Genomic DNA, 23,787 nt, shown 5'->3' on the forward strand with positions numbered 1-23,787 from the left:
ATGGTTTTCAATTTTCTCCCTTCTGATAATTTAAAAAATAAATGTTCTTCTCTTTGTGTGCCATGCTATCGAACTGTGATATTTAGCACACCATATTCCCATGGTGTATTTTATATAATCTTTCTTAGCAGTGATATAATTTATATTTATTCTTTGAGGAGCTAAATTCTTGTTGACTTCAGCTGGAGCTGAATATAGACATACTAAACAATACGTAAAAGATTTAGTATCTGGTCTTTTAATTGAAAATACAGAAAGATAATACAGGATTAAAAGAGCTCTTCAGGTTTTACACTCAAAATTGTTCTAATTCACTCTGATCACTTCAATTTGATTTAAATACTGTAGCATTTCATGTGTTTGTGCACCTTACTAGAAATAATTTCTAAATTCTGTTTTGAAAATGGAGTTATCCTAAGTTACTATCTGATACTGTTAGTTAATAAATATCCTCCTTCTCTTTTCCTCTAGCTGAAGAGTACTTTAGCTTAAGAAAATAACTTCTTGCCCTTTCAGGAAGTCTGCATGTTACTGAAGCCCTCTTCTCTTGCAGCATGCTGAAGCAGCTTTTCTGCCATCTCTGCTACAGCTCTTCCTGTTTTTCTTCCTTTTTTCTTTTATTTTTATGGAAAGATGTTTATTGCTTCTCTCATTACTCTTTGTTTTATTTCTCCCTTTCTTTTATGATGGTGCTTTCAAATGGTCTTATTTAACATAAGAAAACAATTTATTTTTTTCTTCATGGCAGGTAACAAGATAAAACTGAATTGCCTGGTGAAGAGTCAGTGGGGATCTGGTGTTGTCCCTCCCTTCTACTCATATAAAACTTACATGGAATATATCAGTTTTTACTGAATTAATCTTAGCTGAATTAGTAAAGCTACCAGTCTTGTCATATGAGGCAACCATAATGGGAGAGAGAGAGATAGAGAGAGAGAGGGAACAGTGTGGGGAGCCCTGTGCCTCAGAAAGAGGCAGAGAACTGGGGGCAACAACAAAAGAAACATTCCCAGGAGAAGAGACAGGCAGGAAAAAACATATTTAACTTTCAGGGAAAAATATGCAGACCATGCTGTGAATCTGGAGAAATCATATACAGCAATAAAATATCCAAGGCCAGGCATAGCTGAACCTGCATCATAAATAATACTGAGGTAATTTCAATATCTGTAAAACAGGGATAATCTGGAACTAGTGGTTTGTTTACAATGCAGCATATGTTGGCACAGGCTGTTTGAGGAAGGAAAATCTCGAATAAAATAGAAAGGGAAGGTGTTCACATGATGCAAATTGGCTTTGCTGTTTAAAGAAAGTGGGATCTATGGAGAGAGACCAGTTTCCTGGAAGCTTCCCATGGGTACATCTACAAGGGTGGTTTTTCCAATTCCAGTGTTTCCTTGCTTTCCTCCAGACTTGGATTCATGCCTCAGAATGAATATATCATAAGTAATCTGCCTCATTTAGATTAGTTATACTTCAGTTATCAATGCCAAGCTTTTAAAGTAAATTAAAAAAGGAAAGAGAAATATTTAGGAGAAGTTCTGCAGCAGGCTGCATACAGGCAAATTTGCTAAAAGACAGCTAGAAGACTTTAAGGAAGAAATGTCTCTGGGCCTAAATTACTCAATTCTGCTCATTCACACCATCAGGAGTGTGATAAGGGGCAGGCTTTTAAGTGGCTTAATAATTAAGTGTTTCAGCAAGTGGCTAATAAGGAAATCAGAGCCTGAACTTACACCATTTGGTGATGAGCAAAGGTGACATTTGGTGATGACCAAAGGTTTTCAGGTCGGGGAGAAGAGTCTCAGTGTTTCTGGAATGATCTCTTTGCATTGACCTTCTCTTGGCTAAATGCTATTGTTTAACATTAACATGCAGGAGGAGTAGAAATACCTGTGGTGCACTCAGCACACTGAGGAAGACAAAGGCCCTTCTCTTAGTAAATAAGGGAATACAGTAAAATATTTTTTGTGTGTGCTGGACAAACTCACTGTGAGGCTGGATTTAGTACCAAACTTCCTTGTCACAAAGGGCACTGTGTGTCAAGATAATACCAAGTCTCTGGTTACTGTAGAGATGAATAAAAATTTTTAATGAGTAATGTGTATAAACCCCCATCCCCCTCTTTCTGGTTTACTTGACAATCTCATGGTCTGACAAATATCTCAATCAGGTACTATTAAATTAATCTTCTATTCAGCCAATAACATCATCCAATAACTTTTGTTCTTAATCTAACACCTCTCCTGGTAAAATGGTCCTGTTTTTTTCTCTCTGGCTAGACAAAGGGTATTTTTAAATTCCATATGAATACTTGTGTTTTTCAGACTAATTTTTTTTCCATGAGATATCACTGCAACTTGAGCAAATACTGTTTTTTGCTGTAAACCCTTTACAAAGCAACAAAAAAAAACTCAGTCAGACAACAGAAAAAGCCCACAACCTTGTAATAACAATAAAATATAGTTGAGAAAAATCAATGTAAATCATATAAATATGGCCTATAGAACATAGGATTTATTCAGTGTTACACATAGATATTTTAAGCAAGTGTGAATCAAACAGGTTTAGCAAGTCATGTATTGATTCTACAAGATGTATTTTCTGTATTTTTGCCAATTATAGAGATTATAGGGATTTGGAAAGAGCATAAAAGATTGGTTTTAGGAAAGCAGCTTCCAAACACATCATAGTGTTTGTACTCTTGTTTAAGTTCATTTCTTTCTTGCCAGGTAGACTGTCCTTGGAAATTAGGAAAGGTGAAGGTGGACATGTCCTCAGACACAACTGTGTTGGTGGTTATCCAGTGGCCAGCCAAATTGAAATAGATCTCTCACACTTCTCTGGCTGAAAAAATTAAATAAAAAGAATGTTCTAAACCCAATCAGATTCTGCACCAGAAATGCAAGCAATTTACCCCAAAACTCAATTTCGGATGCTTTACCAAAACTCTGTACCAAATCTCTTCCGTCACAATATCCTTTCCTCGTTGCTACCCAAAGAGACATGTGTCACCCCAGGGCATACTGTAAAATAATGAGCCAGCCTGGAGGAAAGTTTCCAAGAAAATACAGCAAGCTGATGATGGACAGCAAATCAAGCCTCTACTGGCAGCAGCCCCCTGAGGTGCTCTGAGATGTAATTGTCCTAAGGGCTGATCTCTAAAGAAAACTTTTTAAGCTACATGAGAAGTTTCCTTCTTAGATGATGTCTTCCAAAACACTTCTTGAAGTGTTATGACAAATCTTGTAGGGCCACAGTGACCACAGATCCTCAACTTCTATCCTGTTTATGGCTGTCCTTGTGAGAGAGGCTTCCTGCACTTCAGTAAGTTAGGGATTTCCTTTCTTTCTTTGCTGATTTCCCATGACACACCAGGTACAGAATACATTAAAATAATTAGTTGCTTGCAGCTGGGCTCTAAAGCTCAGTGGATATTTTATTTTATTTTACCATTCAACCAACATCAACTGAAGATGATTAATGAGCTTATACAAAATGCAGGAGTCAGTAGGCAATGGAAGAGCAATTCTCATCAACTTTCCCAGACTTTGGCTCAGCCCAAGTGCTCACCCTTTAATTTGCTTCCTTGCTATCAGAGTGAATCTTCCCATTGCCATGCTCCTGGGTGAGCTTCTGTAGCATCATGTTGCTTAAAAATGCCCTTCTCTCTTCTGAACCCCCCCAAAAATACCACTCGAGAGCAAGGGCAGCTGGCAGCACAGCTGGATTGATGTCAGAGAATTTCCCAGGAATTTGCAAACACTGGACGAGGAATGGAAGCAGGAGAGAAAGCTTGTCTCTGGAGATGAGTCAGAAGCTCTAAACAAAAATGAAAAAAAGTTTTACTTGATGTTGAGAGAATGTTTCTGGTTAAGTTGGTGAGGGAACCAAGCTTCCTTTAATTTGATCAACAATTTCCAAAGATTCCTATTATGGTGTCTTTGGAAAGGAAAGAAGGATGGGCAGAAAAATAATGAATTTGGAAAACTAAATTAATCCTAATGCAGTCAGTTACTAACATAACTGACTTCATAACCATTGGCACTATTTCGTGCCTGTCCAATGCCCTGAGAGTGGTTGAGTGTATTATTTTGGGATTAGCATCAGGTAAGAGTAGGTTTATTTAAGACTTGCAAAACAGGTCAAATGTAGGATTACTAATACCTGGTCACTGTAAGTAAAAGGAGCTCCACAAAACAATTTTCAGTGTATTCTTGAACAATTCTGCAAAATTAATCTGAAAGCGCCAGGAGATTGACAGTGAAAGGCAGTCTCAGCTTAAGTCTTTAGAATTGTTTGAATATATTTAGTTTCTTTTGTTGTCTTTATTGAATGCCTGTTTTCTGACAATAGAGTTAGAAATAAGTCATTACAAGACAAAAAAACAATCCCTTTTGTTCCAAACTTTTTCATAAATAGAATTTCTGCTATGTAGTCACATCTAAGGAAAATTTTGATGTTGATGGTCAATTCTTTAAAATACAAGCAAACAAAAAAACCAAACAAAGACCACATTGAATTTAAACAAAGACAATTTTGACTATCTTAAAATTTAAACTTGTGTTGTAAATGCCATGCTCAATAGCTGTTTGGATGGAATTTGTGCTTCTCGGGCTTAACTTCTTTATCTTTTTGCTCAGCAGTTGCAATTTCTTCCTAGTTTTATTAACATCTAGAGTAATCCTAAATGTGGTGATCAGTGCCAATAGGGATGTCAATTGGCTTCAGTTTAAGAAGTTTCCACTGCATTTTAAAAGAACTGCTATGCGTCTGTTTAGTATTTATAATTAATTGTGCTCCTGTTTGTGCAGTTCTTTATGGCATTGTTTTAGAATATCCTCATGCTGTGTTTGGTTTCAGAGCTCTGTAGCTCATGGTGGCATCATGTGTTTCTGACAGCTCCCTGTTTTGTTCTACTTCATTGAGAGATGGGTAATTTACAGCCTCTGGGTCATCTGTGGCCTGCAAAGCCTCACAGAGCCTGTGGCAGACTGTAATTGTATTCTGGATAATGTTGCATATTAATAGAAGGCCTATCAAAGACATTTGAGAGGCCTGTCTTGCTGAGGAAAAATGTCCTCATCTTAATCCAAAGTAGTGTTCAAAGGGGTACTAATGACAGGAAAATAAAAATCTTGTTTTGTGCATCACTGTGTTAAAATGTGGACCAGAAATATCCAAGTATTATCTCCATGGTAATTTAGATTTGCTTTCTTTCTGCTGTGGCACTAGAAATCTGCCATTAAAGGGACATTTGAGATGTCCTTGAAGCTACTGGTTGGTGCCATAATGATAACTGATAATGACTCTGATGGCTGTCAGGTTGTGTTGCTGTTGCTGTGTCTCAGAATGTTCCTCTCATGGACTAAATCTGCTGTCACTGCTACCTAGTGTAGCATAAATGTCACCCTGTCTTCCCACTTACATGGCACATGACCTTCCTGCAGACAGAGAAGGTGTCCAAAAAGTCTCTGGTAAGATTTGTCCCTGATGGAGTTAAAGGATAAAGAAAAGCCAGGCAGCACCTTTTTGGAACTCAAAATGTCTCTCAGACATTTTTAGAGGTTCCAGGCCTTGGTCAGAAGCATTTTAGACCCTGGCAGGCAGCTGGAAACAGCTGTGATTTTGAGTTTGAGCCATGGAATGAGTTACCAACTTTGAAGGTGGAGCAAGCAGTCACAAAAAGTTAGATAATATACTAAAAGTAGTTACAAAACAGAGGGGAATTTTTTTTAGTATTGTACAGGGGGGTTTTAACACTTGTACAGGGGTTTTTTTACTTTGTACATGGGGGTCAGAAGTTCTAAGATGGAGGAAAGTGGGCTGATCCTGTCCTTCCTCCTTCTTCTTCCTTGCCTCCATGTTCTTGGTGATGTTGGCACTCACAGATTGGTTTAGAGTAGAAAAGCACTTTATAATATAGGTAGTAGGTATTGGGGAAAAACTATAAACATGTAATACGTAATATATCATATAAAAGATAGCAGCAGCCCTGGGCAGGGGGAGAGAAGAAGAAGACAGCAGACAGAGAGGATGTCAGTGTGTGTGTGCCTCTGCCCGGGCTGCTGACCAAGCAGCCGCAGCCCAAGAAGACAATCTGTTAGATAACCAACAATAAACTGCCTTGAGACCGAACAGCAAGAGCCTGCAGAGTCTTTCTTTGGAAGCACGGGTTGGGGGAGAGACTTTACCACCGCTCGAGTCCCCAGACCAAGCCCAGGGTTCTCACAGCACCTGAAGTCAATGCTGGCAGAGCAGGAATACAAATACTGGTGTTTATCCCCATGATAACGGGCAGGAACAGTCAAATCCCAGCAGCACCACGAGGAACAGCAAAATGCTGTGACATTTCACCCATCTCACACACCCCAGCACAGGCTGTGGCTGGAGCTGTATCACTGCTCCCTGAATTACCTGTCCTCTCCTTTGTTCTCTCCTTTCCCTTGTCCTCACACTCCTCCCTCCCAGCAAACCCACACAGGGGAAGCTGCTTCTTCTGCAAAAGCTCCTGTGTAGGTTTCAGGTCACAGCAGTAGGAAAAACTCTCAGGTCTGGCATGTGACATTTCCCCTACAATGACTGCACGAGGGGGTATTTTTGAAGCAAATCTTGTGATAAGGATTGGAAGCCTTTGGTTTAGTCCTTGCTGCTCTGAGAAGGAAAGGCTATTATTTTTCCCCCCAACAATTTCTAGTAGCAGCAGCAGTTACATCTTCAACAGATGGTTTGGCTCATTGGAAATCTCTGAAGAAAATAAAAGAAACATCACATATTGCTGAAGGAGGTAACTGCCACTACCAAAAGAACATTAGGGTAGATTTAAGAATTTCTTTTCCCAGCACCCATCAAAGCACTTGTTTTGGCTATTGCAGCAGTTCAAAAAGTTTCTTAATTTCCTGCTTTAGCCATTTTCCATTTCTGAGACTCTTGGACAGACAGTCACTTCCCTACCCTCCACTGCTTTTTCCTTCCCCAGTGGTGCTGCACTCTCCACTTGTGGGTTGCAAAGCAGAGTGCTGTAACTATCTGTGCTCAGGGCCTGAAAACAGACAATTTGGTGCATTGCAAATCAGCTTCAAACCCCATTTCACTAGCTGCACCTTTGGACTGCAAGTTATAAATAATTCCAACAAGTCTAAACACTGAGAATGCTATGAATTATGAGCTTTTCATCAGAATAACATGTAGGATCAATAGCAACAGAAGGTGTCTAGATAAGCACATTTCATAATTACTGCTTAGAACTGCATAAATCAATTTACCAGCACACTTCAGGAGAAAAAGTTCATTTTTTTAAAGATGTATTAAAATAATGGTAGCTTGATGGAAGGTTACATTCCATCTCCCCTTTAATAATACCTCTTAAGAAATTTAATTTCAACTTCAAAGGGAGCTAAATTAAATATCAATCCTGCATAAATGGATCTGACACATTTATGTTTCATTATTTTACGTTATACCCTCCCCTCCCCCAAAGGAAATTAATCAATCATTTTGTTCCTCTTCAGTTCATCTTACTCTTTCTTGTGCAGAATTATATCCTGGAAATAATCAGATTTCTTTGACAATCAGTTAATAAACAGACACTTAAATATTCTTTTCTTGCAGCCTAATAGGCAATGAGGTTGAAAGACACTGCACAGTGCACATCATACTTGTTCCTTTTCTCAGATTAATTTATAAATCCTCAAGCTCTCTAGTACTTTTAAGAAGATTTATTTCAACTGTCTAATCCATCAGTTAAAAACAAAATATGAAAATTTGGTCATTTTTATGCAAAATTTCTTGTGTTAGTAGGTTTGATCATTCTTTCTTGGGATAAGTGTCATATAATTTGCTTCAAAATGAGGAAAAAACACTATAATTTCTCATGGAAGTGGACAAGAATGAGAATGTTTTTTCCAAAAAAATTTAATTTATAAAAAATATTTTCCTTAGAGTATTTTGTTAGGAAATGTTAGTGCAAAACTGAAGAAGAACAAACAGCACTTAGTTATTTAAGAAGTAGAAAATGATGATGCAGGCCCATTTTATTGTTCTTTGTAGCCTTCAAATGTTTAAAACCTCTTGATAGAAAGAGAAACTCATGTCAAAGTAGCTGAAAAATGGGATCAAGTAGAAAATAGATCACACAGTCATTGCATTTGATAAGAGAATTTCCCTTACAGCAAAGGTAGGTTTTCTTGCCTTTTAAAAAGCATTTTGTAAGTTAAAAACTGAGGAAAAAATAGAGAAGGAAAAGAAAATTGAAGGATCAGAAATTAGTACAATGGAAGAATAATAAAATAAGGAATTTATAAAATAAGAAATAAAAAAAAAAGATGATAGCAAGCAGTGTTGAAAGGAGTGTATGAAGCTTGAAAAACATAACTAATACAGTTCATAAAGGCCACATTTTGGAATTGATTATACTCAGTATTTTCAATAATAAGCTTGTATTAACACACTCCTGCTTCTTAGGCCAATAAGCTGATGAAATTAATATTGTTAACACAGATGGTCAGGTTATCCTACAGAAATATTAATTGGTTAGAATCTTGATGTTGGGATGGAAATCAAGAATGCAAAATACATTAAATATGTATATAAATATTTATATATATGTATGTGTGTGTGTGTGTGTGTGTGTGTGTGTGTGTGCATGTTTAGAGACTAAGAATGTTAAAAATAATGGAGTTTGTCAGCTGGAAGCAGCACAAGAAGAATATGGATGCACTCAAAAATCAAGTACAACTGTTCACCAAAGTGGTGGCATAGATTAAAAAGTCAAACACAATCCTAGGAAGTATCATGCTAAGATTCAGTGCTGTTATCCAGAGGCTGCTCTCTACTCCAGGCAATAAGAGCAGTTGAAAAAGTTTTCTTTTTTTTGGCTGTGTAATATAAAGGTAAACTAAAAAATAAAGTGGGGCTTTTTTTCCTTCTCTCCTTCTGTGACTCAAGAAGTGAAGTGGGCAGTCTCCCTGAGGTTCTTTCACAGCTGAATTCACAGCTGCTGATCCTGTGAGGGAAAAGGATTGTTTAAAGTTTTTGGTGTTAAACTAAACTTTATCACCTTGTATGATATAATTTACTCCTACAAGTGAGAAATACTCAGAGGAGCAGAAAATAGAAGGTTCTGACTGCCATTTTTCTCCTCTGGCCACAATGCCCTGTTATTAAATCTCCCCACAGGTATCTGGCTATGGTTTACCACTAACATTTACGGGTACCTATAAAATGGGATTAAGAGTAATATTTCAGACTATTCTTCTTCAACAACATATTGTCCTGAGTCACCCTTGCATCGCCTATGGCATTAAGAAACAATCAAGTTAAAATTGAGATTGGCAGGAAAAGCAATGTCCTGCTGCCTGTGGGGTTATTTGTTCAGTATTATTATTCCATTGAAGGTTGGAATGCAATTGGATTAGATCCATTTCAGTCAACCAAAGTTAAAGTACAGTTTATGAATTGCAGGGCCCCAGTTCAGCTATGAGCTGTATGTTTTTTTTACAAAGGCTTCTTAGGGAAACTGCAAGATAGAGATAGGAATAATTAAAACTTGTATCTAAGTCACTTAGATGTGTGCATAATGAGGTTGCTCCAAATCTTAAAAGATTATCTTTAAATTATCACTCAGAAACTTCCTTATCATGCAGCAACAGCCTCTTCTCCCTTACTGCTTATAAAGAGCTTTTGAAAAAATGCATCACTCTGGAGAATTACACTCTCCTCTCAAAGAAGAAAACAAACTCTATGTATGTGTGTGTACATAAATATATATATGTCTTCTGGAAGTGTACCTTGGCACCCTTAAAATGCATCTGCTGACAGACAGACAGACAGACAGACAGAATTAACACACCCAAGACATTTCTTCTGAGGCCTTGCTAAGTCATGGGGCTACTGTGCTCCAAGACCTGCCCCATTTTGACAGTCTGACATCTTTCTGCCTTTCTTGCTGACTTTCTTTATCCCTCAGCACAGCCAGGCTGACATTTCCTGATGAAAACTACCTCAGTGGAATCAAGAGCACCACGCTCTTCCCATGGGTGCCACCAGCCCTTCTCTCTCACACATCCTCAGAGCATTTCGTTTCTCCTGCCTGACCAAAACTCATTTGCTGCCTTTCCTTTCCCAGCAGACTGAGAACCACAGGGCACTTTGGGTGCTGTTTTTGAAAAAGATGATCAAACCCCTGTGCTGGTGAGCATTTCAGGGAAGACCACTTGGGGCTAAATCAAGGATACCATAATCTGGCAAAGTGAACATCTCTGAAATATCATGGCCAGGATATTCCCAGTCTCTTAAGACCATGGATCAGATAGGAGAGCTAGTGCTTGTCTCAAAAAAAACAAGGCTTCTGCTCAAACCATGGGACAGTTCTTCCTCTTATGAGTCTGCTTTTATATAATAATTATGGTTTGTAGACTGGGTTTTATTTTTCTGTCTTTTTACTTTGCAGTGGGCAGAAGTGGACCCCTGTTTTTCTCAGACTTGAGTGTAAAAAGGCCATTAATTTCCCTAAAGACTGTAGCTCAGTGGTACAAGCAGGGAACCTGATTTTCAAAGGCTTTATCACTAGTTTTGACTGCCTGCAAGCACCACTCAAAATCAGTGTTCTTTCTTGTCATCTATATCATAAAAAAGGCACTACAGAGAAAATTGTAACTGTTCTCTGCAGGTGTGGAAATAATGAAACTGGGCACTACCCTTCCTAAAAGGGACATTTTTCCCTATGGATTCAGCTCTGATGATGTTTGTTAAAGGGCAGTGTGTGATAATGACATTTCCTGTGGAAAACCTAAAGTCAGAGCAGCTACAGAACAAAGAATTTAAGCTCACTTCATGTCAGACTTTGCTGGTGAATTTGTTTTGTTTTGTTGGGGTTTTTTTTCCATTTGAGCTCAGCAGAATAGATGATGTTTTATTTGACTGTCATTCAGATCAAATCAACAAACATTATGTGATGCCTTCACAAGAGGAGGGAAATCATGGAGTTTCTAGTACATATGTTTGTGCCTAGTGGTGTTATTTTCAGACAGAAGCTTGCATTCATGAACACTACTTTGCCTCTCTCCAGTCACCTAATTTTTGCCTCATTCCAGGTGGAAAATGACCTTTTCAAATAGCTCTTTCTGATGACTTTCATGAAAATCACAGAAAACAGGGGATGGGGGAAGTTACCTGCAGCACAGTCAGGGAGGAATGAATTTGGTTAAGATTTGTTGGCATTGGTGTATTTTGAAAATATTCTTGATTAACAGGTCTCAGTCTCCTGAATACGTGATAGACAGAAGGAAAAACTGAATTTAAGCTCTCAGCCATTCTGAACCCAGAAATTGGAGATGGCAGGAAGGCAAAGAAGAAAGGAGAGAGTCAGGAAACTGAATAAGGTTGGATAGGAAAACCAGTAGGATGATGAGTGGAGAGCTCAGGACTAATATACTGAACCAGAGACTCCTCAACCAAGAGAGAATTCTGGAAGCCAGACAGTAACATCCTTCTCCAAAAGCCTCTCAAGCAAGCCCATCCATTTTTCATCAGCTACTGCAGGCATCTATTTGTCAGGAATGATTTAGCTATTCTGAAAGACATGCTGATGCATGAGGCTCAGATTGCAACTATTGGCACACCAGGATGTGCCAGAATATGAAACTCTACAGCTGATGCTGATTTAATGTTGTATTTTCCATGGGGATCAGAAAAAAAGAAAATAAATGCCAGGATGCACAAAACTGACAGCCAGGGGAGATTGTTCAGCTGCTGTGTGGGATGACTATTCCCAAAGGAATAGGGAGGCAGGATGGACAAATGTCTGGTGAGGTCTCACTTGGAACTGCAGCCCATCTTCCATCAGCTCCCTGGGGAGAGAGACTGCCTGGGGAGTGACCTCTCTGAATCATTTCATGGCTCACCAACTCAGGGCCTGGGAGAAAGACAGAATTCCTTGCCTATCTCTGCAGATTTGGATGAGTTGTGGTTCCCAGCTCACCAATTTCTCAATTATCAAGCAAAAGTCCTGTGTGTACATCTATGCATGCTGGCTGTGTATCCATTTATGTGTATATAGATCCATATATGGATATGCTTATATATTCCCATCTTTATTTACACTTGTAGGATAGAGAGTGTTGCCTACTATGAATAGTAGTATTTTTAACATAGTGTTTTTAATACAGTGTTTTCCACAAGGTTATTTGAAAGCCTGTGTGACTTTTAATCCTCTTCCAGAAAACAAATTAATGTTTTGAGAAGGTTTCAGTTAAATTGGTTCTTGAATATGCTGTGTCAATAGTGGCAGTGGTGTTGGACATGGCTCAATGAGTAGAAAGAGGATTTGAGGCTCTAGCACTGCTTAGTTGGTAACTTTGATTGCAATTGTCAGAGGATCCAAGGAATTTGGAACTCCTGATTGTCTGAATCTTATCTTTGTCCAGGGCTGCCTTCATCCACAGTTTTATGAGGATGAACCAGGCAGCCACTCTGCCCTGGGACTGAGGCTGGAGGCTGTCTGAACAGCTTTATGGAAAAAGCACATCTCTTCCTCCTGCCCACCACAGGTCTGGGCTGGGATTTGTGCTGGCTGATCCCCATTTTACCCAGCTGCTCCTCCCCAGAAGGGGAGGGAAGCACAAATCTGCCAAATTCAGTCCTGGGGCTGCCCAGGAATGAGAGCCCTAACAGGGCAGGCTAAACTTCTTTTAATCTTAACACTGCTTTTAGCAGGTCACTCATTTCTTTGAGAGAAAACTTTAGCCCTTGCCACTTCCCAGGATAAAAGTGCATTCCTGTGTCCTTACTCAGTGGGACCACAAAGGTTTTCTGGCTCCTGAGGACCACAGCCAGAGATGTGATGCTTGGCACAGCTGAGGAATGCACATCCCCATGGACACCTCTGCCTGACCATCATTCACCAGCATTCACAGGCATTTGAAAATAATTTTTCAGAGACACCGAGTCTGACAAGACAGAAATTATCCTTTTCACTTCTTCATAAGAGAAGTTCTTGCTGGTGTTGAAAAAAGCTGCTGTCTGTGGGCAGCTAAATCACAGTTGGCTTGATTGTGCTGTGGGGGCTGTGATTTCATGGATCACAGAGCTCCTTTCAACCTAAGGGCATTGGTGCGCCTAGTTCTGGGAAACACCCTGAACACGAGGCCAGAATCAGAACATCTATGCAGTATTTACCAGCTGAGGGAATGAGTCCTTTGGAAATCACAAGAATGCTCCTGCAAATAAAGGTAAAATGACATCATTTTGGCGCATCTGGTTGAGAAACTAACAATTTCTTTATGGTCAGACAAATTTTTTTTTAAGGAATTCAGATGGATAGATAGATTCCTGACTGCTACAGTTCTACAGCTTTTCCAAGGTGCTACAGTTCTACAGCTTTTCCAAGGTGACATGTATAATATATTTTATTTAACCACATGTGCAAAATCCTAAAATTTAGAGTACATATCCAGTCTAATTTACCTTGAAAATTATAACCTTCTAAATTTACATTAAGACACCACTGCTGCTGATAGGATAGGTTTGCAAGGAAAATATGTTCAAATTCAGCACAAGTCTTTTTCATCAGCAATTTTCAATCCAGACATGAATTCTGCCTGCTCTTGATTTTTATTTTATTTATTTATTTTGTCCTACAGATATTGAGGAATGTTGCCAAAAGCTTTGTTAATCACTGAAATGTGAGGGCTAACCTTATCAATCTATTCCTGTGCTCAAAAGAGATATCATATGCCTGAAGTAATGATGTGTTATGGAGTCCATTTCCCTAGATGTAACCCATGGTATGTAACCATGGAAGCAAATCAATAAAAGCATAATGATTTTGAAGAAAATGTCTTTTAAACAAAATAGATTATTGCTTTTCTAATAAATCAAATGTAAAACTTTTCTAGTTTCAATCAAAACCCTCGCAACAAGTCCTGCACTTCTCTTCATCCCAAACTCAATCTTTATGTGAAAGAAAATGTCTTCAGAGATCGTTGATAATAAAAACTTCCTTGGAGATAATTTTAATAATGAAAAAATCACAGCAATTACACAAGCAGTTCTAAGGAATTTCCTTTCTGCATCAATACCCACAGTAGTTATGCAGGTAGTAAAGAGAAAGCAATCAGCTTAAAGTACAGCTTGAATTTAAACAGTTATTGACCTGAATCTGCAAACTAGGCACCACACTTTTCAGCTACAAATTTATGATTTACATACAAATGCAATGCAATTTTTGGTAATTTAAATACCAAAGTGAAAAGTCTTATCAATAGTTTACAAGACAATACTTAATTGTAAATTATGGGATTTTTTTCCTATTTAAAAAGAATATGAAATATAAAAGTGTTTATAAAGTCCAACTGAACTATTTGATCTGAGATTCAAGACCAAATTAAGATGTTAGTTTTCATTTGCATGTCCAAAACAGTTTGGAAATAAAGGTGAATGCTAGGTTAAAGGTAGTATCCTTGATAAGATTTATTGCACCTGTAAAACACCCAGGTAGTCTCCTGCATCACTTATTCTGCCTTTTAATGTTGGCTGGAGCTGTGTTACACTTAGGAGTTTACAAAGATGTAAATTGCCTATGTTGCCATTTGCAACAAACTGTGGCTCATCCAAATTCTGATTTTATAACTTGATTAGCAGAGGAAGAGGCAGGAGTTTGAAAGTCATCTCTCCTCCTCTGGTGAGCCATCACTAGCAAAAATGAGCCAGAGGCCTCCTTTATCTGCTCTGTAGTCTATCAGGAATTCCTGGGCCTGACCTCAGGCAGGCTGATGCTCTGTGAAGATGAGCATTTTTCTGTTGACTCCGTTTTCTTCTGTCCATCACTGTAATGGAAATAATCAGGTTAACACGGAAGTTAAAAAACACAATCAAAACCAAAAAAAATGTGGGTGATTTTTAGACTGATAGAAATGAGGATATTTATTGATAGAGATGATGATGGATGTTTTGAAAATATTTGTGTTATATGCCTCTATTTTCTGAAAACACTGAAATAGAGGTTACATCCCCATTAAAGAGTTTAACAGCTACCAGGAAGTCTATATCATATTTAACTTCTATTTTAATCCATCAATACTTTTAAGCATCTATAAAATACAATGTCAACAAGGTCCACAATTTAGTTATGTCTTACTGAGAATTGTTTTTCTCTTCTGGGTTTTATTGTTCTGACACCCAATAATAATACTCTGTGTTCTCTGCTCCTAGACTGTGGAAAGCAGCAGCTCATCATCTCTTTTTCACTCTCTCTACATAATATGTGACTTTTGAGAACTGGCTGTATGCTCACAGTCCCTGTCACTGGTCTTGGAAGCTGAGAATTTTCAGTTTCTTTCCTGTGTCTTTGCACAGCTGTCATTCCAGCTCTCCTGATTAAGCTGTCATTCTGCTCCGTGCCCTTCTCAAGGGGCTCCTTTTTGGCATGGAATGAGAAGAGCTCCTCTCAGGAGTCAGGATGATGATGCACCATAGCTGAACACAGTGACTTAATAGGGGTTTCTGTTTAGTTTAGGGAAATGTCCACACAAACTCCACTTTTTTTTTTTCCTGAATTTTGAAGAATTTTCACTTTGGAAAATCTGTCTTGTTTCTCCTGTCATTACTCCCTTATAAACTCTTTGATTCCTCCCTACTAGGAATTACCTCCTGCTGGTTTTGCCACCTTAATTATTCTTTCCGTACTCTGAGCCAGGTCTATGGAATACTGGGAAGATAAAAAAAAGTCACAAACCATCTATCATCAAACAAGAAAAGAGAGGCTTTTTTAGACTGACAGAAATGAGGAGGTGTTGAGCTGGGGACAGGCTGAAGGCACTCAGGTTTGCAATAGCAAAGATAATTTGTTAGAAGCTTCCTGCTGGACCAATCACCAAATAATATGGCTAGAATTAGTGTGCCCAGCTGCATTAGTTTCTGTTGGGTTTCACTGGATGTTTTATCACTGTCTTACTCGGTATCAGGAAATACTCAATATTTCCTCATGCTCTGCTTCAGTTTTAGCTGCCTTAATTTTGTCAGTCCCAATTTTGCATTGTCAGCAATCTTTTCCCCTACATTATTCACTCAGTTTTCCAGATCACTTGTTAAACAATAAAAGTCCCAGTATAGATTCTGATGACAATTCCGTGGTAACTTCTGCACTTTCCTTCAAAAATTAGCATAATATTTATTCACTCAAATCTTCTCTTAATTAATACAAGAGAATTTAATAATTTGTAGAGGACTGAAGAGCTTAATTTAAGCCAGAAGGGATATGACCTTCAGGGTGTTTCCTGTAGTCATAATGAAGAAAGAATATGTACTAGATAGGCTCAATGCATCGTGGACTTGATAATCTTTACGGATCCCTTCTAACTTGAGTTATTCTATAATTCCAGTTGTAACTCAGATAAAGAATTAATGTCCAAACAAGAATGTCTTTGTTATTAAGAGTCTATCACCTAAATAGGAGTTCAAGATGAATGAAAGAGGCATCACCATTTCTCTTGGAAATGGAAATAAAGGGATAGATTTAAACTAATTCATCTAAGACACAACCAATGGCTCAAGTCTAATTTCTCTGTTTACATGTCTCTATCCTTACAGCATGCCCTAAAAGTGTATTCTCAGTTAGTTCAGGTGTACATGTCTCCATTACCCATGTCAGGGAGTAGTTCATTAGCTGCCTCTCTATCTGTGTGGTAGGCACATCTGCACTTGAGACTCATGCTGAGCAAGTAGTAAAAATTAGTGCACCTCAGGGTGGGGAGTTTTACAGACTCATCCTGCAAATTTTCCAGGTGACATTCAGATTTCTGGATATTTTCTTCTAGGCTGACTTCTGGAGAAATTTTAAGGAATTTTTTTTTAAGAATTGCCTAGAAGTAATGGATCATGGGCTGAAAGTTTTTCTAGAGAAGGCCTATAGGAAATGTCAAAGAGAAAGGAGCATTGCTCCTCCTTGCTGATACCTTGGGACATCAAACTTGGCTATATTGCAGGACAAAATTCTATAATCTAGACATAGAATCTAAGAGTCAATGGTGAAATACAGCCCGAGGCGTAAAACTCCCATCAAAGCTCCAGATCTTCAATACTGACAATAGTCAGTATCCCTATTTTTAATTAATTTTTATTTTTTAATAAACACTTGAAATACAGAGAGAAGATTAACCATAATGTCTGCATACAGTTTTAAGCAGTGACATTTATTTGTTTGCTTCTCCAGACTTCTTTTGAATCTTTTTTTTTCAATATTATTTCAGAAATGCAACAGAAACATAACTTCCAAAAAGAGGAAATGTAATTAATGTACACAGTATAACTTCATTCTACTTCCATATATAGATTTAAAATACTTAGATATAGATGGATGATCAGATTAGACATACATAGACATACATTAGAGTAATAATTAGTAATAACGACTGCAGTGTAGCAATGAACACTTTAGCCACCCACTGTGCAGCAATTGTGCAGATTAAGTCCTGAACTTGCTTTAGAAAAGGACTTTTCTTGTTCTCTTTCCCCTCTTCCACCATTGCCCTGCAGCTTAGAACCAATGGGCATGAAATGATGTTCCTGTCTGAAATGAAACCAGAGCAGCTTCATCCTTGAAGCTACTTAGAAGTAAACATTTAACATTTAGACTATGTTTACTTGGAGAACTAGAAGTAGTTAACACTATTTAAAAACTTGAAATAGAAACTAAAATTAAATGTACTGCTTAAAGGATTAGACAATCATCTTCCTGTACAAACAGCATAAACAAGGAAATCGTATTAGCTCTTAATGTAATTAGTTGAACCCAACAGTCCATGGATAAAACCTTTTAATGCACTTCTCATAAATAAATAAATAAATAAATAAATAAATAAATAAATAAATCAGGGCAATCTTGGGAGGGCTTAGAGCTTGACAATTTCCTTGAATTCCTAATGAGGCAAAATTCATTGAACTGATTAACTGAAATTCTTCCTGTTACCTAATCCTCATAACTGCTGCCCAGAAGAGATGAAAGCTTTACCTACTTCCACACTGAGAAAAAGCAGCAAAAAAAAGAACAAAAAATTCATAACCCCACTATGACCTCAATTTTTTTCCTCTTCTGCTAAGCTAATAACTAGAATTGAATTACTTTATTTCTCATTCACAGCAGTACAACCTTGGGAACATTTCAAGCTTGATAAACACACCAGGGATCTGATCCAAAGGCCATTGAAGTCAAAGAGAAATTCCAAATATTTAAATGAGTTTGCATGAGAAACACATTCCTTGATATTTCCTTACTTGCAAGATAGCATCACTCATTAATTGTTATCAAGAGATGTATTTGAAGAGGATGATGTAGATTATGAAATTATAGATAGGCAGATACAAAGATGTGATTTTTTTACGTAACTGTAGAATTACAGCTAGTCTAATTCATAAATTAGATTTCTTTTTCCATAAAAAATTCTAATATTTTGATTCATGCTTGATCCTAATTGGGTAGAAATGACAAAGCAAGAATTTTTTTTCTGGAACAAAATTTTTTTGAGCATAATTCCATTTATAAATTTGCAATTTTTATTTGAAGTGGGTCCAAAATTAAATTTTCTCAGTTTTAAAACTGCAGTGTGTGGGGAAATCTCAGTAGCAGTGATTGTTCATGAGACAGGTAACACGGCCATAAAATCAGTTGCATGAAGGAGAATGTGAGAAGCATTTATGTGTAATACAATTTCCATTAGTTTGGGCATATTTACCCCAAACAAAAAAATGTTTTGCTTCCATTTAGCTTTCCTGCTCAAGGGGAAAACTAAAAATAGTCATAGCTATAGTAAGATTGCCCAGAATTAAACAACAATTTTGCAGAATCCAGCATTCATAATGAACTAGTTGTTCCTATAAGTTGTAGGCCTAACCGGGTCTGTTTTTCTAGGAGCTTTATATTTGATTGTATTACATTGGATTTCCTCCTACCTCCTCTACAACCCCACATCCTCCCCAAGCCAGTGGCTTTATCTCCTTTAAGACTACTTGAATGCCCTTGTTTCCCTACTTGATATGAAAAAACCTCCCTGTACAAATTAGATTTGTAGGGAAGTTCAGGCCCCACGTAATTTTTCCTTGAGGGTATTTCTGACTTCACCCTGCAGGAGGGCTGAGTGTAGGAGTCCTATGTCTCATCAAATTAAGGTGAAGTTGGCCAGTTGAACAAAACTTAGGTAGGAACAGCAGAAACAGGTGCTCTGTATATAATCTTATTCATTCCATAACCCTTATCAGGTTTGGGCAAGTGAAATAGAAGCAGATTTTGGGTGAAAAATTCCTAATCCAACAAAACAGGATTATCCACTGTTATCCACTGTCTTGCAGAATGTACACATTACTCACCATGAAATACCAAAGTGAAAAGCAGCACTGTAAATCAAAATAAGGCTGAAACAAATGTTATTGTGTGAGACAGGGTTCCTTCCTCAGCAAAATGGGCTGGAAACTGCATAGTCCCAGCTGCAGAGGCTGATGGTCATTTTGTTTAACTAGACAGTTGCTGAGCTGCCACTGCCTAATGTATTGCAGCCCTAAGGTGCTTGGGATAGGGTGAGACAGGGATCTCTCTTGTTTTATAGGGTTGCAGTTGTTTATTGTGTACAGATGCAAACATCATATTTCAGGGAACCAACAGTAGCCCAGTAATGTGTGGACATTTGTGTGAGAGAAGAATAAAAGTGATGGAAGTGCATTTTGCTTTCACATCTCAGTCTTGTATATTTGACTGGAGACAGTCGACATGAACAAATCTTCCAGTGTTTTATTTCCTTCATGACCTGTGGTGGACTTGAATAAGCTAAGGTGTCTTCTGCATCATTGCAAAAACAGAAAAACAGAAAAAAATAAAGAGTTTGTTACTTTCACAGTGGTGAAATGGTGCCCAGGCTGCTGTCAGGCGTTGGGGTGAGAGGGGACATGGATGGTGGTGACTTAATGCCAACAACCCCAGCCTGAGCTTCCTGCCCCAACCCAGACTGGGAGAACGCCCACGGCAGCAGTGGAGGAGGGTGGGTTTCCCTCAGCTGTGGTAGGTACATTTCTCTCCCTCTCAGGATTTTTCATTCAGGTTCACAGAGAGGTGAAAACAATTTCTATTTCTGCTCCTTGTTTTTCCTATGTCGAATGTGTTTGGATAATTGTTTAGAGAGGGCCAGGAGTTGTGAGGAAGTTAGAGTCAGAGAAAGTAGTATATAGTTTTAGTATCCTCCTTTTATATAGTATATTAATGTATTTTAGCATAGTTTTAATACAGAAATAATTCAGCCTTCTGAATTGAGTTAGACATCATCATGTCTTCCCATTGGGTTCGCCTGAATTTACAATACTCAGAAGGAAGGGGGGTGTGACCAGGGGATTCAGGAACCAGAAAGGAAGCCAGGAGCACCCAGGCAGCCGTGGTGCCCGAGGGTGGGCAGCAGAGCTTTGACTGGGGCATTGCTCAGCATGGCAACAGCTACACAGCAATCCCTCCACTCTGGAGACTGATGCCACTGCCCCCCTCCATCACCCCTGCCTGGGATCTGTAAAACTCATTGACATGAGCTCAAAAACAAGGACTGAAGGCACTGGGAGTGCCTGTTCCCAGCTGTGCTGTCTGCCATGCATTTGTCCTGAGCCAAACAACACCAGCAACTTGCTCCGTTGTGTGCAAAGCTCAGATCCTCACTCAAGGGTGACAATGTTACACTTCACCCCTTCCTAAAAATTCAATTCAGCCCATCAGGTGACATCTAAAGAGACTTGATGCTATTTTTGCATGAAGGTGAGTGTCTCTTATTTTTTAACCCTGATGAATTTCCTAAACTTGATGTTAAAGCTACCATGCTAAGGAGGCTCTGGTGATGAGTGACTGCAGATGGTGAGGTACTGCCCAGACAGATCACAGAGCACCCCGGACAGCCCAGTCTGGAGCACTGGCTCCTGCCAGCAGAGTGAGGTAAGGCATTCTGTGTGTCCTGGACACAACCCCATGGCTCATCATTGTCTCAATTTTAGCATGGTTAGAGACAGCTGCTTTTGCTTCCAGTGAAAATCAGCTTCATCAAGTGAACGAACTATTAAACAAGTTTCCATGCCAATGAGTAATGACTAATTAAAAGCATTACAACAAGGACGTAACTCTAAATGCTAAACTTGGCGTTGAAGTAATTTTATGCTCTGTGGTAGCTATTGTGTTAGAATATAAATTGTACATCTGAAGGAAATAAACACATATATTTTAGAAGGGCAGGAATCTTGCCCAGTTGAAATGGCAGTGGCTTTCAATTATCATCACAAATTGGATTCCAACAGAGAGAACATAGAGGGGAAAAAAAGAATAAAGACATCAAATGGAGTCCTTTGGTATAGAATTGTGTTAAATCACAATAGAGGCAGCAGCTGTCAGTTGTGATGGACACATATAACTATTTGCAAAGATGTAGCTCTGAGAAAAAATAGAAAACAGCATGCACATTTTGTGTGTGGTTCACAAAATGTTCACCTGAGCAATTACATCAAATTTTCCATATTTAGTTCTTTGGAGTGCTTTCCTACCTTTCTGCAAAACCATGTAATGGGTTAATTCAGACTTTAACAATGAAATTCTGTCACTGCATGCCACTAAAGAAAGATGTTTGGTCTGATAAGTAGCAGAATCTCCTGTGTGACCTCCCTTCATGATGCAAAGTAACAAATTCCATCTGGCATTTTCTCTGCTCTCCCACCCAGCTGAAGCATAGTGCTGCCAACTATTATGTATCTCATTGAAAAAAACTATATATCTCATTGAAAAAACACTCAATTTAATTTAAAATTTGAGTATCTGTTTTGTTCCATAGTAAATTGTGCAAATGATTAGTTATCATGTCTGTTAAAAAAATCAAGGTCTGTTATGAGAGTGAATTAGTCAGGCTTTCACTGCCAGTTTCCAGCTTTTTTTCTGCTTCTTCCAGGGTATCTTAGAATTCTCTCTGGCATGAGAAATATTATCTCTCTATGAGGCTCAGTTTCTTGGGTACTTCCTGTGTGATCTAGCACCCAGATGCACCAAAACAAGACAAACATTTAAAGGAGATCTAGCAGTTCAGATCAGTCTGAAGAGCAGACCCCTTTGGAACTAAATTTGGGATTTAATCAAGGGGAAAAAAATCCTATTACATTATTCTTGAACTAACAACTCTTTGTTTCCCAATTGAACTTGTTCTTGTGCTCATATCTCTGCTATGGGATTTCTCTACTGTTCCAGCTGAAAATATCAATTGTTACAGCTAAGAATATCAATTGTACCAGCCAAGAACATAAATTCTTTTCTTAATTATTTTCAAATTATTGAAAGGAGTCTGAAGCAAGCATGAAGCATTGGGGTTTAGATCTTCTCTTACTGAATCTCCCACAGATATAATCTCTAACCTTGGATTGATCATACCTGTAAATAATCTTTGTCTCCTCTGCTGTGTGAAGACCATCATTTTCCACTACATCCTAAAGTTGAAATGAAAACATTTCTGTAATTAATCCAGAGCTATATATTAATGAGGCTCGTAAGAGAATTTAATCAGAGATGCCTTAGTATTTCAGATTCAAATGAACAAGTAGCTATTATTTTATACACAACATCATGTACAAGGTCTTTAAGCTGCAGTCTGTTCACAGTCTTGGTAATTCTGATTAAATTGGTGTAACTATTGGCTACACATGTAGTTTTACTGACAGGTCTTGGAAAGGATATTTTTCTGTTTGGAAAGGATTATCTGTGGAAAGCAACTGGAGAGCTACTAATTAAAGTAGCCCAGATGCAGTTGGACAGAATGTCTGAGGGCACCCTTCAGCCCAATGTCCTGACTGAACTAGCCTGAACAAGGCCATGAATTTGGGTTGCCCCTATTCTGACCTGAAATTCTCTCCCATATCCAAGAAACCTGCATGTTTAAACTGGTAATATCCTTGCCCAAAGTTTTCACTTCTATGACTTTGCACACTCCAGTACCTAAAAAAATATTTCTGAAGGAGTTTTCCAGCTAGCTGTATCCTTCAACACTGAACTAACTTTTGTTCAGAGCTTCTGTCTAAGGGGATATAAAAATTATATAAACCCAGGTTTCAACTCCTTCAAATACAACTAAAAGGGGAAGGAGAAAAATATACTTCTGAATGTTTTCTTAGCATTATTCACATTTTGTCAAGCTCATACTATATTGTAAGAGGATTCTCATGTTATCAGGATCAAATAATTCACATCCTTGTTCAGCACAAGTAGTGAAGAGTACTGTCTATAAATCCCTTTGGATTACCACATGGCTTTGAGCTTGCAGTAAATCTTTTCCCCTATCCCATCACCTCCTAATCTGCTAAAAGTCTTCCAAAAGATCAGAACCATTAAGATGTCATTTTATAATGGAGGAATTATAGCCTAATTTAACAAACCTTGTCCTGAGGTCTATAAACTAGGACTCAAAAGTGAGAAAGAAATCCTGTGCTGAATTCAATCACTGCTTGGGATTCGTTGCCATGAGAGCCCATTCACTGGCTGAGTATCTGCCAGCCTTGCAAACTGGCTGATTTCCCCTACCAGGTTTGAGCTGCTCCATTCCAACAACTGCTGTTCCTTACCTCATCACCTTTTATTTTAGTTCCAGCAATGACCCAAAATGTGGAATACTCTCACAAATGTATTACTATATTAAAAAAATAATAATGACAATATTTATTATAATGATGATGAGAGTAATAACACTAACAACAATAATATCAATAACAGCAATAGCAGTAACAATAATTAATCCCCATACA

The 23,787-nt window shown here is 38.2% G+C and overlaps 1 long non-coding RNA gene across 2 annotated transcripts in view; it reads left to right on the top strand.

The window, feature by feature from the left end:
• The window catches only part of LOC146767070 (uncharacterized), a 133,340-nt gene that overhangs the window by 6,720 nt on the left and 102,833 nt on the right, over window positions 1-23,787 (top strand). The window contains exon 1 of one of the 2 annotated variants that reach the window (XR_014956169.1): window positions 1-23,787. This exon is cut by the window's right edge and continues 7,474 nt beyond it. The exons of the other annotated variant lie outside the window; for it this stretch is intronic. This is a non-coding gene — a long non-coding RNA (uncharacterized LOC146767070). 2 annotated transcript variants of the gene reach the window in all.

The sequence above is a fragment of the Lonchura striata genome, chromosome 6, assembly GCF_050655825.1.
Source record: "Lonchura striata isolate lonStrDom1 chromosome 6, ASM5065582v1, whole genome shotgun sequence".
Taxonomy (NCBI): Eukaryota; Metazoa; Chordata; class Aves; order Passeriformes; family Estrildidae; genus Lonchura; species Lonchura striata.